This window comes from Balaenoptera acutorostrata, chromosome 20 (assembly GCF_949987535.1).
Source record: "Balaenoptera acutorostrata chromosome 20, mBalAcu1.1, whole genome shotgun sequence".
NCBI lineage: Eukaryota > Metazoa > Chordata > Mammalia > Artiodactyla > Balaenopteridae > Balaenoptera > Balaenoptera acutorostrata.
This window is the reverse complement of record NC_080083.1, coordinates 9113348-9128894: the sequence shown is the minus strand read 5'-3', so window position 1 is coordinate 9128894 and position 15547 is coordinate 9113348. Positions and strand designations below refer to the sequence as shown.

At 53.6% G+C, this 15547-nt stretch overlaps 1 pseudogene; it reads right to left on the bottom strand.

Annotated features, from left to right (window-relative positions):
- Positions 1–11374: 11374 nt before the first annotated feature.
- On the bottom strand, positions 11375–15234 carry LOC130705905 (uncharacterized protein SPEM3-like; annotated as a pseudogene).
- Positions 15235–15547: the final 313 nt, after the last annotated feature.

Genomic DNA, 15547 nt, shown 5'->3' with positions numbered 1-15547 from the left:
GGCCGCGGGTCCCAGGGGTCTCTTTCCCAGGGGTCTGTCTCCACAGTGAACTAGGCCTAAGTCCATGGGCAAGAAAATTAAGTGGAGACACCTCGAGAAAATTAGAGGCCTATGAAGGAGGGCACCGTCAGAATCCAAGGCTCAATTTGGGGAGCCTAAAACACACGGTTTCCTAGTCACTGACCAAGAGAGGTCTTCTCCCTCAGTAACCAAGAGCCCCAAACACAGCCCAGAACGGGGGAGGCAAGTTTCCATACCTCTGGTCGTGACCCAAGAGACCAGATCAGGAAAACTGAAGCCTGGGCTCTTTCTCACAGTCTGGGGAAATCAGGCGTTGGGTGTCCATGCCTACATCTTACCTCCCCCCCCAGAGGGTGGCTTCTGAGCCACCCTAAAAAGAACTAAGTTCTCTGGGCTCTGGGGGAGCTTTAAGATGCTGCGGGTGGGTGACAGGGAAAGGAAAATTACTCTAAACTCTGAAGCACTGCTCTCCAATAGCATTTTCCATGATGATGGAAACGTTCTAAATCTGTGCCGTCCAATACAGTATCCTCTAGCTCCATGCGACTACTGAGTACTTAGAAGATCATGACACTGAGGAACAGAATTTTTTTCTTTTTTGGCCAAGCCATGAAGCTTGCAGGGTCTGAGTTCCTTGACACTGCCCTGACCAGTTCCCTGGTCACAGCAGTGAAAGCGCCAAGGTCCAATAACTGGACCACCAGGGAACAGAATTGGACGCCACGGAAATTCTGTTTCCTGAGGAAGAGAATTTTTAACTTTTTAACTTAATTTTTAACAGAATTAATTTTCCTTAATTTTAACTAATTTATATTCTAATAGGCATATTTGGCTCGTGGCTACTGTAATTGACAATGCAGCTCTAGGGCCTTGGGGATAGCGGATTTAGCTAGACAGTGATGGAGGGAAAGCAGGGATAGTGTAGCTCCTCATCAGGCCCTGTGGGATGGGGCTGGGGTGGATGTCCTCAAACAACCACAGAACACTTCTCTTGTCTCTTTATTCCTCATGCATATCTGTCCCCTCTTTCTCTAAGTTTCTCATCACACAATGATACCCCACACCTTGATGCTCTCCGGTGAGTTGTTGGATGTCTCTCGGTGAAGGCGCCTGGGAGACAGAGCTTCGCACTTGTCCCTGCCCGCTCTGAACTGTCTCTGGCGGGCGTCCAAGACCCCATGCCCTAGCCGGGTGCCTGACCCAGGACAGTAGGGCTTCCAGCTGGTTTTGGGAGGCGTAGACATCTGGCGGTAGTTCTGGCAGGCTGGAGGAACTGTATCCACGGGGTGGTACACCCAGTCTTGGCTGCCTGCTCTCCACGAGGATGATTGCAGCTCAATCAGTACAGGTACCTCTGAGAAGGTTTGCAGGTCATTGTAGGTCACTTGAGCCTTGGGAGAGCAGGAGTTCTGACTGGGTGGGACAGAAGTCCATGGTATGTGCTGCCCTGCATCCTCCTTTCGAGGAACTGCCTCAGATATAAATGAGTTTCAGGTCTGATGTGGGCCCAAATCTTGGACAGAGTCAGTTCCTAGAGGGTTCTTGTGGAGGCCAGGATTTGGGATAAGGCATGAGTTGTTATGGAGGCCTGATCTCTTGGATGAGCCAGAGTCTTGAGTAAGGGCTGGACCCTTATGGGGGCCAGGATCTCGATTAATTCCTGAGTACTTGTGGAAGTTAGGGTCGTGGGTATGTTCTGAGCGCCTGTAAATTCCAGCATCTTGGGTAAGGCCACATCTCCTTTTGACTTCAGTGGCTTGGGTAAGGCCTGGATTCTATGAAAGTCAGAATCTTGCGTAAGGCCTTGGCTCCTGCAGACTCCACAATCTTGGGTAAGACCTGGATTCCTGTAGTCTCCTGAGTCTTGGTAAGGCTTGAGCCCTTATGGAGGCGAGGGGTTTGCACAAGGCCTGGGCTCTTATGGAGACCAGATTCCTGGCAAAGGCCTGAGCTCTTGTTGACTCCAGAGTCTTGGGCAAGGTATGGACTCTTCTGTGGCCCAGAATCTTGGGTACAGTCTGGACTCCTAGAGACTCCTGGATCTTGGGCACTACCTGTACTCTTGTAACATCCAGAATCTTGAGAAGGGTGTGGGCTATTATGGAGGTCAGTTCTTTGGGAGAGCTCTTGACTTTCATACAGTACAGTCTCTTGGTTTCGTTCTAGATTCCTATAGACTCCAGAATCATGCATAAAGCCTGAGTTCCTCTGAATGTCAGAAGTTTGGAGAAATGGTGTGTTCTTGTGGAGACCAGAGGGTTGGGGGAGATATGGGCTTTTAAAGAAACGTCCATCTCGAGTAGAACCTAAGCTCTTCTGGGAGCCAGAACCTTGGGTAATGACTGGATTCTTCTGAAGGTCAGAGTCTTGGGAAAGGCTTGGATTCTTGCAGAGATAAGGGTCTTGGGTAAGGCCTGGAAGCTTCTGGAGGCCTGGATCTTGAGCAAGGCTTGGGTTCTTGGGGAGGCTTGGCTCTCGGGTAAAGCCTGGGTTCTTGTGGAGACCTGGGTCTCGGGTAAGGCCTGGGTTCTTGTGGAGGCCTGGATTTGGGGTAAGGCCTGGGTTTCTGGAAACTCTACAGTCTTTTGAAGGGCCTGGGGTCCTTTGGAGGACAGAGCCTTGGTTGAGGCCTAGACTCTCACGAAGTTCAGGGGGTTGGGGCTGGTTTGGGGCTTGGGAAGTAGTGGATAACTGGGAGGGATGGGGCCCTGGGAAGAGAGAACAGAAGGAGGAGACTTGGAGGTTGGGGGAAAGGTGGGGGGTTGTATTACGGTGGAGGGCTTCTGGTGGTTGCTGTGTTGATGAAGGACAAAGGATCTGGGAGAGGGCTTCCCTGGTGGCGCAGTGGTTGAGAATCTGCCTGCCAATGCAGGAGACGCGGGTTCGAGCCCTGGTCTGAGAAGATCTGCAAAAAAACAAAAACAAAAACAAAAAAAACCCCCAAAAATCCCAGAAATCTTGTTTCTGGCACTTTCAAAAACTGCGGGAAAAAGTACATAATAAAGAATACATATATATCTACACACAAATTATATATATTATATATATATATATATATATACACACACACACACAGACACACACACACAGCGGAACCATAAGAGAGACTGAGGAAGGCCTTGGAGGCAGGGGGCAGATGCGTTAACAGTCCCCCTATATCCTTAACCTGCACTCCTCTGAGGCAAAAAGGCACAGAGATGGAAGGGGTTGAGGATGGACCAGGGAATTTGAATTTTAGAACAGGTCAAAATTCTACAACCATGGACATTTTGGGAGAACTGAGACTGTAGACATTTATTTTTTTGAAAATATGATTTAGGAAAATAGTTTCCAGAATTTGGTGGTTCTGGGCAACAAAGGAGATTGTGGCGAAATGGCGATTAAAATACATGTATCTGAGTTGGGGAACTTGAATATTGTGAATTTCACATGTTGGAAATTTGGGATTTTGCAATTTTGTCTTTTGAAAATTATCAAGTCTTGTCAGTTTGTGCCCTCTTTCCCCATGTTCCCTGGGAAGAAGGGTGACGGTGGAGTGGAAAGGCCACTGGTTCTGTGCCACAGCACGCAAGATTTAGAATTCTACAGACTCTAGCTCTATACGTAGTGAGGACCCAGATTTAGAGAAACTGACCAATATTTATCTCCGCATTTGTGTGTGTGTCCAACTCTCTAGGCCAATAAACCAACAAGACAAACGAACTGTGCTCCACAGTGGGATGCCAGGTGCAATTATTGGCGTGGCTGGTGGGTCTGGCTGGACAGGGACATGCTAACCTTGTCCCACAGGGATCCCTACAAGTTGTAGCCCTATTCTCCCTCTTAGGACAACAACTTCCAGCGATTGAGTAGGTGTGAGAGCCTGTTGACCCTAGGTACTTCATTGTAATTGCTGCAGCCACTAGGCTCAAGCTGACTTTGCTCTGACCTCCAGGCAGAAACATTAACACAGCCTGCTGGGCACAAGATCTTCATCCCCCAGATGAAGCCTTTTCTCCAAACTGAAAGGAAACTGAGGCACAAAATGTGTGATGGCCACAAGAGACACCAACACCCTTTCTTGTTCCACTCCTGGCCTCCCACGGGCTTCAACTCCCTGTCCCTCCTCCCCTCCCCTGTATTTTGTCTAGTGTTATGCAGGGATGGGCAAGTAAAATGAGTGGTCAGGTGGGTGGGGCCTTTGAGGAATTCTGGTCCAAATACCTTGACCAGAGTGGGCAGCCACTAATCAGCTCTAGCAGGTTGCTGCCAACAGGGGAATCAGACCTGGTGCTACTGTAGTTCTTAAAAAGTTTCAAGAGAAGCCAGAAATCCAAATTTCTCTGTGAAATATCCACATTTTAGAAGTAGCAAACCAATTCAAATTTTAAATTCTGCTGGCCAACAACATGGGCCAAACAAAACACACCAGTTTGTAACCTCTGATGTATACTGCATAATGCTTTTGTTCTCATCTTCTCATATGATCCTCAGACTAGGGAGCAGATACTATTATTAGCTTCATTTTACAGATGGGGAAACTGAGGCACAGAGCAGTTTAGTAGCTTGTCCAAAGTTTGAGCACCAAAGCTGGAACTTGAGGTTTTTACAGTGTGCTTTTTTATCCTCATTACAAATGCATCCTTTCAGAAATAACTTTTTTTATCCTAATGATAATACATACTACAAAATACAATAAACTACAGAAAGGTAAAAACAAAGAAAAAACGACCACTAGTCCCCAACATGCAAATATAAGCGATATTAGTGTATTTCCTTACAGAAAAAAATTTCCCTATTCATTCAACCAGAGGTAGCGGCCATATAGGTTAGGATCTGTGCTAGGTGCTGGGGATATTACAGTGAACAGACATAGTTCCTGCCCTCAGAAGGCTTACAAGCTAGCGCTTGTTCTTTGTTCCATTCATTGCCAACCTAGGTGTGAATATCCAATGGAGCTTCTTCAAGAAGCCAAAGAGTAAATAAGCGGATAGTGCATTTCAGGTGGGCCCAAGGCCCCCATCTGCCCAGTCCCACTTGGGCTTCCTCCCTAGAAACGAAATGATGAGAGGATTGGACTCCTAGTGAAGGAGTTAAGATGCAGAAAGGGATAGGGCTTGAGAGTACTACCAAACTAACTCTCAATTCAACTGGCCGAGGACCTCGGTCTCGGCCCTCTCGTCCTCAAGGAAAGGGGTCGGGAGGGGGCAAGTGGTACGTGGCGTCCAGAAAGATGACGAGGGTCCCGACGCTCGTGAAGATGATGAAGGTCCACAGGAAGAGGCGGTCCACCACCATGGCCACAAACTGCCAGTCCTCCTTCAGCTGAGGGTAGGAAGAGGAAACTGTTCCTGAGCTCCAGACCCCCAGGGAAGGCGGCCCCAAGGCCCTGTGCCGCACCCAGGTCCTCCTACCACGGCTTTGAGACAAGGGTGGGCCCGCAGAATAGCAGAGAGCGAAACTGCGGGCGACGGATGTGAGTAAAGAACAAGTCGGAAACCAGGGGGCGGGACCAAGTGAGGCAAACTTCCAATCAGAAATAAAATCGAGTGCTGGGGGCGGAGCCTAAGGTTGCGGGTGGAGCCAAGGCCACCCAGGCCTTGCCTTGGCCCACCCTCTTCGGACTCACCGCGTCGTGGTCCTCCTGTTCCTGCAGCTGTTGAGCGATGTAGCTGATTGAGGAAACGACCTCCCGTAGCTCGGGAGGCAGGCCCACAGCCCGGTTTGGACCATCGATAAATCGCCGCAGCTCCGGGGCAGACAGTTCAGGCTGGAACCTGAAAGAGGCGAGTCTGTTTGGCCACGACCGGGGCGCAAAGACGGCCTGCGCGGGTGCTCTAGCCCCCGCCCCAACTCCCTCCTCCAACGCCCATCCAGGTTTCAAAACGTGAGAGAGCCCTTCAGGTTTCCTCTGACAGCGGCGCCCTCTCTAGCCTTCCGCAATTCCTCCTATTCCCGTACGCTTTAGTCCCCACCTCCCCGCAAAGTGGGCAACAGAAGGGATACTACAACTCCCATGATGCTCAACCACGACATCCTCCGGGAGCTTAGGACGCCTGCCTGCGCACAGTCTTCTGGGAACTGTAGTTCTCCCTCTCCCTTCTACTTGGGCGATGGGGAGTAGATACTACCTGTTGGGTTTGGGGAAGAGAAAATCATTTGGTGGCTTGCGGATGAAATATTCATCTGTTCCCCGACCCCAGCCACTTCCTGGAGAATCCCTGAGAGGTATAGGAGGTGGCTCCGGTATCTGGTCTCTCTCAGGCTTGGGTCTCTTCAGACCCAGATACAGAGGGAGTTTGTGGATAAAGATCTGCAGAGTAGAAGAAGAGGCATGTTGGAGGGGGCTCTTATGCTTTCAGACCAGAAGGGAAGCCGCCAACCACCCCCACGGCACGTGCCCATTCTTGCGCATGCGTGCATGCATCCCACAGATGAAATGCAACTACACAGCCCAAGAGTTCTTAAGTGGGTTAGGGGGCATCCTGACTGGAAAGAAAAGTTCTGAGGGCTTCCACCCTGATAGTACCTAACCCTGAGCATGCTTCCTTGGGACCCACGATGGGCAGTATTGATGAAGAGAGTCTGGGATCTACGCAATGTTAATGATGGGAGGATAAAATTAATTGGGCAACGTTTCAACACCCAAAGACCTTGGCACTTTGACACTCTACCAGGAGTTGTAGTTCTCCCTCAGGTCTGTGAAAGGGAAGGTTGAAGTTGGTGGGAGGGAGGAGCGATACCGGGACAAAAAGCCAAATACTAGGATTGAGAGTTAACACAGGTTGGAGAGGAGATCTTCTTACCTGACGGACCCAAAGGGGCATTTGGTGGGTGTAGGGTGAGCGATGGTGCAGGTGGAGGACTACGACGCTAAGGATGACTGAGAAGGTGACGAGGACCATGGTAAACATGAGGTATTTGATAATGATGGGGACAGACAGGGAGGTCTCAGGCACTTTGTCTGCCAGCAGCAGCAGGAACACAGTAAGGGTCAGCAGGGCAAAGATCGAGAGCCCCATCTTCTCTCCTTGGGGGACAGAGGGGAAGGCGGAAGGATTAGGCTTTGCCAGAAAGCAATCTCCCTGGCATAATCAGTGACCGTGTTTCCAGCTGACTCAAGGACAGGCTTTTGGAAGGGCCAACTGCATGCAAATAACTCCTACATTTATACCTCCAACCTGGACTGATTCCCCTAAATTCCACACTTGTATCCACCTGCCTACTTAACCTCTCCATTTGGGTGTCCAATAGACATCTCGAACTTCACATGTCCAAAACTTAATTCCCTCACCACCGACTCCCCACATAGTCTTCCCCAGTTCATAAACGACAACTCGATCTTTCCTGTGGCTCAGGCCAAATCCCTTTGAGTCATTCTCAGCTCTCCTCTCTCTCATCCCATATCCAATCCATACCAAACCCTACTGGCTCTACCTTCAAAAGATATCCTGAAACTGATGACTTATCACATCTACCACTACCATCCTGGTACAAGCCACCATTACCTCAGATCTGAGTTATTATAAAGGCCTCCTCTTTGCTTCATCCTTTGCCCCCCTGCTGACTGTTCTCAACAGAGCAGCCAGATTGATCCCGTTAAAATGTAAATCAGATCATATCACTCCAGTGGCTTCCCATCGCCTTTAGCATAAGAGTCCTTACTGAAGTCTACAAGGCCTTCCCATTAGCTCTCTAACTACATCTCCTACTGTTTTCTCTCTTGCTTACTTCATTCAGTTACATTGGCTATTTCTTGGATATGCAAGGCACACGCCACCTCAGAGCCTTTGCATTCACTGTTAACTCCTCCTGGTAATTTCTTCCCCCAGATATCTACCAGGGTCACGTCCGCAGGAGATAGGGCGCCGCAACCCTAGTACTGGCCACCAGAGGGCGCAGCAGCGCCAGGGCCGCCGCGTGCGCTTGCAGCAGGGGAACGGCCAGCGCCAGCTCTTGGCGGGCGAAGCAGAGCTGCCATCCGGAGGCGCCCGGCCGCTCTGTGCCGCCGCCGCCGGGCACCAGGTACTCTGGTGCTGACTCTGAGGCCAGCGGACCGGTCCACTAGTGGCTACGAGCCTCCTGGGGCTAGCTGGCCACGGACACCACGGGGATCAAGTTGAAAAGCAGGAGGCGGCGCGGGGGCCCCGGCGTAGCCAGGAGGATGGTGGTGACCCCCGCGTAGCGAGCTGCGTGGACCAAGAGCGGGGCACCCGGGACAGGAAACAGGGACTCAACGACCGCAGCCAGTGAAACAAAGAACCAGGCAGCCACCTGGGCGGGGCACAATGTGGGCCACGCCCCCCGAGCCTCCAACGGCTGTGGCACTAACTGCTGGCTAACGGCCGCTGCTTTGGTGACGTCACCATTCGTTTTTTTCAGTGGTGAGAGTACCCAAGTCCTTTCTGAAGTACCCAGATTTCTGAGGGGGACACACATGGAATAAGTTCTGCTTTAACCTGCGGGCATCGTAGACCACCTGGCCGGAGGAGAGGCCTTGGCTGAAGGAAGACAAGGTAGAGGGAATAGAAGCTAGCATGGGGATAGGGGTGGTGGAAGGGACTGGAGTGGTCGTCAGGGCCATGACCAGCACTGGGACAAGGGTTGTGGCAGAGATCGGACAGGGGCTGGTGTAGGGGCTAGGGCAGAAGTTGGGGGAGAGACTGGGGCCAAAGTTGGGGGAGGGACCAGAGTGTTGGCATGGGTATAGGTCAGATGAGCATGGGTCAGGGTGCAGACAGAAGTGTGGCCCAGGGACTGGGCTGAGGCATTTGAGGGGGCCTGGGCTTGGGCCTGGGCTGGGGTATGGGCTGAGGTATGCTCAGGGCCATGACCAGCACTGGGACAAAGGTTGTGGCAGAGATCGGACAGGGGCTGGTGTAGGGGCTAGGGCAGAAGTTGGGGGAGAGACTGGGGCCAAAGTTGGGGGAGGGACCAGAGTGTTGGCATGGGTATAGGTCAGATGAGCATGGGTCAGGGTGCAGACAGAAGTGTGGCCCAGGGACTGGGCTGAGGCATTTGAGGGGGCCTGGGCTTGGGCCTGGGCTGGGGTATGGGCTGAGGTATGCTCAGGGCCATGGACCTGGGCAGGGCTGCGCTCAGGGGTGAGGGCTGGGGAGGGGGTCTGGGCCTGGGGGGTGGTGTGCTCAGGGGGGTGGAACGTGGAGCAAGTCTGGGCCTGAGGTGGGGCATGCTCAGAGGGGTGGGTAGAGGGGAAGGTCTGGGCCTTGGCAGGTGTGCGCCCAGTGGGGTCCACTGGGGAGAAGGTCTGGGCCTGGGCGGAAGTGTGCTCATGGGCGTGGCCTCGGGAGCAGATCTCGGCCTGGGGGGGGGCGGTGTGCTCAGGGGGGTGGGCTGAGGAGAATATCCGGGCCTTGGGAGGAGCATGGGCAGGGGGCTGAACTGGGGGGCGGGTCTGGGCCCGGGCTGGGGCCTGGGCTGGGTCATAGTCTGGGGTCTTTGTCTTGCTCTCTTGGGGCAGGCGGAGTGGAAGCACGTCCACCTTGCTCATCCTGCGGAGCTTGGAAGATGTCTCTTGCCTGGAGTAAAAGGTGGCTCGGGACTTTAAGGCTGTGACCGGAGGGGCCTCGCCAGCTCCCACTCCCCCCTCCTTCCACAGTCCCCGTGGAGCCTCCATGGGAGCCCCAGCCCGTCTACACTGAGGCGGCATCCAGCAGCACCCAGAAGCCTTCTCATTTTTTGTGTCTGGTATCCACGAGTCAAGGTGGTTCGGGTGCCCAAGCAGGAAGCTTGGGCGATGGCGGAAGCGGGAAGAAACTCTTGAGCACAGGTTCTTGGGATCCACGGAGCAGCGCATGCACATGCGATGGCTGCCTACACAGCTGGCTTGCTTGTCTGCGGGGAAAGGTGAGATGGGACAGGGCCTGGGTTCCTGAGGGGCTGAGAATCGAGGCAGGGATAGAAGAAAGGGGCAGGCCCACATCCCCTGAGCCCAGGCTGGCGCCCACTCACCTTTGGGGAAAATATGACGGAAAAGTGTCCACAAGGAGCTCTTCAGATGCCTCCAGAGCTGAGGGAAGCAGGGGAGGGGGGAGGCCGGGAGCAGGGTGAGCCCTGAAATCCAACCCTTGTCCGGCCACACCCCAGCAGCCCTCCCACCTCAGCCCCTTCAAGACCCCAGGGCTCCCCTAACTCCGCTGCCCAGATCCTGCACTGACCAGAGTCACCACGTTGATCCCCACGTTGAGCAAGATGAAGCTGCCCAGGAACAGAAGAATTGAGTCTCCTAGGTCCTGGCATTTCCTGGGGTTGGTGCCAGAGCACGGCTGGGCTCGGTAATGGGTTTGCTCAACCATGGCCGCGGGTCCCAGGGGTCTCTTTCCCAGGGGTCTGTCTCCACAGTGAACTAGGCCTAAGTCCATGGGCAAGAAAATTAAGTGGAGACACCTCGAAAAAATTAGAGGCCTATGAAGGAGGGGACCGTCAGAATCCAAGGCTCAATTTGGGGAGCCTAAAACACAAGGTTTCCTAGTCACTGACCAAGAGAGGTCTTCTCCCTCAGTAACCAAGAGCCCCAAACACAGCCCAGAACGGGGGAGGCAAGTTTCCATACCTCTGATCGTGACCCAAGAGACCAGATCAGGAAAACTGAAGCCTGGGCTTCTTCTCACAGTCTGGGGAAATCAGGCGTTGGGTGTCCATGCCTACATCTTACCTCCTCCCCAGAGGGTGGCTTCTGAGCCACCCTAAAAAGAACTAAGTTCTCTGGGCTCTGGGGGAGCTTTAAGATGCTGCGGGTGGGTGACAGGGAAAGGAAAATTGCTCTAAACTCTAAAGCACTGCTCTCCAATAGCATTTTCCATGATGATGGAAACGTTCTAAATCTGTGCCGTCCAATACAGTATCCGCTAGCTCCATGTGACTACTGAGCACTTAGAAGATCATGACACTGAGGAACAGATTTGTTTTCTTTTTTGGCCAAGCCATGAAGCTTGCAGGGTCTGAGTTCCCCGACCAGGGATTGAACCCCGTCCACAGCAGTGAAAGCGCCAAGTCCCAACAACTGGACCACCAGGGAACAGAATTGGACGCCAGGGAAATTCTGTTTACTGAGGAAGAGAATTTTTAACTTTTTAACTTAATTTTTAACAGAATTACTTTTCCTTAATTTTAACTAATTTATATTCTAATAGGCATATTTGGCTAGTGGCTACTGTAATTGACAATGCAGCTCTAGGGCCTTGGGGATAGCGGATTTAGCTAGACAGCGATGGAGGGAAAGCAGGAATAGTTTAGCTCCTCATCAGGCCCTATGGGATGGGGCTGGGGTGGATGTCCTCAAACAACCAGAGAACACTTCTCTTGTCTCTTTATTCCTCATGCATATCTGTCCCCTCTTTCTCTAAGTTTCTCATCACACACTGATATCCCCACTCCTTGATGGTCTCCGGTGAGTTGTTGGATGTCTCTCAGTGAAGGCGCCTGGGAGACACAGCTTCGCACTTGTCCCTGCCCGCTCTGAACTGTCTCTGGCGGGCGTCCAAGACCCCATGCCCTAGCCGGGTGCCTGACCCAGGACGGTAGGGCTTCCAGCTGGTTTTGGGAGGCGTAGACATCTGGCGATAGTTCTGGCAGGCTGGAGGAACTGTATCCATCGGGTGGTACACCCAGTCTTGGCTGCCTGCTCGCCACGAGGATGATTGCAGCTCAATCAGTACAGGTACCTCTGAGAAGGTTTGCAGGTCATTGTAGGTCACTTGAGCCTTGGGAGAGCAGGAGTTCTGACTGGGTGGGACAGAAGTCCATGGTATGTGCTGCCCTGCATCCTCCTTTCGAAGAACTGCCTCAGATATAAATGAGTTTCAGGTCTGATGTGGGCCCAAAACTTGGACAGAGTCAGTTCCTAGAGGGTTCTTGTGGAGGCCAGGATTTGGGATAAGGCATGAGTTGTTATGGAGGCCTGATCTCTTGGATGAGCCAGAGTCTTGAGTAAGGGCTGGACCCTTATGGGGGCCAGGATCTCGATTAATTCCTGAGTACTTGTGGAGGTTAGGGTCGTGGGTATGTTCTGAGCGCCTGTAAATTCCAGCATCTTGGGTAAGGCCACATCTCCTTTTGACTTCAGTGGCTTGGGTAAGGCCTGGATTCTTATGAAGGACAGAATCTTGTGTAAGGCGTTGGCTCCTGCAGACTCCACAATCTTGGGTAAAACCTGGATTCTTGTAGTCTCCTGAGTCTCGGGTGAGGCTTGAGCCCTTATGGAGGCGAGGGGTTTGCACAAGGCCTGGGCTCTTATGGAGACCAGGTTCCTGGCAAAGGCCTGAGCTCTTGTTGACTCCAGAGTCTTGGGCAAGGTATGGACTCTTCTGTGGCCCAGAATCTTGGGTAAAGTCTGGACTCCTAGAGACTCCTGGATCTTGGGCACTACCTGTACTCTTGTAACATCCAGAATCTTGAGAAGGGTGTGGGCTATTATGGAGGTCAGTTCTTTGGGAGTGCTCTTGACTTTTATAGAGTACAGTCTCTTGTTTCGTTCTAGATTCCTATAGACTCCAGAATCATGCATAAAGCCTGAGCTCCTCTGAATGTCAGAAGTTTGGAGAAATGGTGTGTTCTTGTGGAGACCAGAGGGTTGGGGGAGATACGGGCTTTTAAAAAAACGTCCATCTCGAGTAGAACCTAAGCTCTTCTGGGAGCCAGAACCTTGGGTAATGACTGGATTCTTCTGAAGGTCAGAGTCTTGGGAAAGGCTTGGATTCTTGCAGAGATAAGGGTCTTGGGTAAGGCCTGGAAGCTTGTGGAGGCCTGGATCTTGAGCAAGGCCTGGGTTCTTTGGGCGGCCTGGCTCTTGGGTAAGGCCTGGGTTCTTGTGGAGACCTGGGTCTCGGGTAAGGCCTGGGTTGTTGTGCCGGCCTGGATTTGGGGTAAGGCCTGGTTTCCAAAAGACTCTACAGTCTTTTGAAAGGCCTGGGGTCCTTTGGAGGACAGAGCCTTGGTTGAGGCCTAGACTCTCACGAAGTTCAGGGGGTTGGGGCTGGTTTGGGGTTTGGGAAGTAGTGGATAACTGGGGAGGGATGGGGCCCTGGGAAGAGAGGACAGACGGAGGAGACTTGGAGGTTGGGGGAAAGGTGGGGGGTTGTATTAAGGTGGAGGGCTTCTGGTGGTTGCTGTGTTGATGAAAGACAAAGGATCTGGGAGAAACAAGAGGCAGTGAAAGAGCGCATGGTGGAGTCATGGTGCATAGTGAGCTCTGGGCACTGGTTGGAGAATGGAAGCAAGGTTGAGAAGGTGCAGCATCCTTGGAGTACACCAGGAATTTGGGGTAGACTGGAGCCTGGGGGTCCGTGTTTCTCTTCTCAGAACTGCAAGGATGGAAGCTGCAGTAAGGGAAGGTCTTGGACTGCACAAATTTGTCTTTGGCATCATTTGAGATCTTCCATTCCATATTCCCCAACTCCAGGTAACCCAGTATGGATCCTGTGGAGGGCTTGGCACTGTCCCCACTACATTGCTTCAGTGTTTGCTCAGCTGTACCAGAGCTCACCAGACCATGCCCCTCTTGGGGCCTGCAGACGGTACCCAAGTCCTTTCTGGAGTACCCAGAGATCTGAGGCAGACACACATGGACCACGTTCTGCTCTACCCTGCGGAAATCGTAGACCACTTGGCCGGAGGAGAGGCCTTGGCTGAAGGCAGACAAGGTAGAGGGAATAGAAACTAGGATGGGGGTAGGGGTGGTGGAAGGGACCGGAGTGGTCGTCAGGGCCATGGCGAGCGCTGGGACAGAGGTTGTGGCAGAGATCGGGACAGGGGCTGGTGTAGGGGCTAGGGCAGGAGTAGTAGCAGGGGCAGAAGTTGGGAGAGAGACTGGGGCCGAAGTTGGGGGAGGGACCAGAGTGTTGGCATGGGTATAGGTCAGATGAGCATGGGTCAGGGTGCAGAGAGAAGTGTGGCCCAGGGACTGGGCTGAGGCATTTGAGGGGGCCTGGGCGTGGGCCTGGGCAGGGGTATGGGCTGAGGTATGCTCAGGGCCATGGAATTCGGCAGGGCTGTGATCAGGGGTGAGGGCTGGGGAGGGGGTCTGGGCCTGGGGGGTGGTGTGCTCAGGGGGGTGGAACGTGGAGCAGGCCTGGGCCTGAGGTGGGGCGTGCTCAGCGGGGTGGGTTGAGGGGAAGGTCTGGGCCTTGGCAGGTGTGCGCCCAGTGGGGTCCACTGGGGAGAAGGCCTGGGCCTGGGCGGAAGTGTGCTCATGGGCGTGGCCTCGGGAGCAGGTCTCGGCCTGGGGGGGGGGGGGTGTGCTCAGGGGGGTGGGCTGAGGAGAAGGTCTGGGCCTTGGCAGGAGCATGCGCAGGGGGCTGAACTGGGGGGCGGGTCTGGGCCCGGGCTGGGGCCTGGGCTGGGTCATAGTCTGGGGTCTTCGTCTTGCTCTCTTGGGGCAGGCGGAGTGGAAGCACGTCCACCTTGCTCACCCTGCGGAGCTTGGAAGATGTCTCTTGCCTGGAGTAAAAGGTGGCTCGGGACTTTAAGGCTGTGACCGGAGGGGCCTCGCCAGCTCCCACTCCCCCCTCCTTCCACAGTCCCCGTGGAGCCTCCATGGGAGCCCCAGCCCGTCCACACTGAGGCGGCATCCAGCAGCACCCAGAAGCCTTCTCATTTTTTGTGTCTGGTATCCACGAGTCAAGGTGGTTTGGGTGCCCAAGCAGGAAGCTTGGGCGATGGCGGAAGCGGGAAGAAACGCTTGAGCACAGGTTCTTGGGATCCACGGAGCAGCGCATGCACATGCCATGGCTGCCTACACAGCTGGCTTGCTTGTCTGCGGGGAAAGGCGAGATGGGACAGGGCCTGGGTTCCTGAGGGGCTGAGAATCGAGGCAGGGATAGAAGAAAGGGGACAGGCCCACATCCCCTGAGCCCAGGCTGGCGCCCACTCACCTTTGGGGAAAATATGACGGAAAAGTGTCCGCATGAGCTCTTCAGATGCCTCCAGAGCTGAGGGAAGCAGGGGAGGGGGGAGGACGGGAGCAGGGTGAGCCCTGAAATCCAACCCTTGTCCGGCCACATCCCAGCAGCCCTCCCACCTCAGTCCCTTCAAGACCCCAGGGTTCCCCAAACCCCACTGCCCAGATCCTGCCCTGACTAGAGTCACCACGTTGATCCCCATGTTGAGCAAGATGAAGCTGCCCAGGATCAGAAGAATTGAGTCTCCTAGGTCCTGGCATTTCCTGGGGTTGGTGCCACAGCACGGCAGGGCTCGGTAGTGGGTTTGCTCGCCCATGGCCGGGGGTCCCAGGGGTCTCTTTCCCAGGGGTCTGTCTCCACAGTGAACTAGGCCTAAGTCCATGGGCAAGAAAATTAAGTGGAGACACCTCGAGAAAATTAGAGGCCTATGAAGGAGGGCACCGTCAGAATCCAAGGCTCAATTTGGGGAGCCTAAAACACAAGGTTTCCTAGTCACTGACCAAGAGAGGTCTTCTCCCTCAATAACCAAGAGCCCCAAACACAGCCCAGAACGGGGGAGGCAAGTTTCCATACCTCTGGTCGTGACCCAAGAGACCAGATCAGGAAAACTGAAGCCTGGGCTCTTTCTC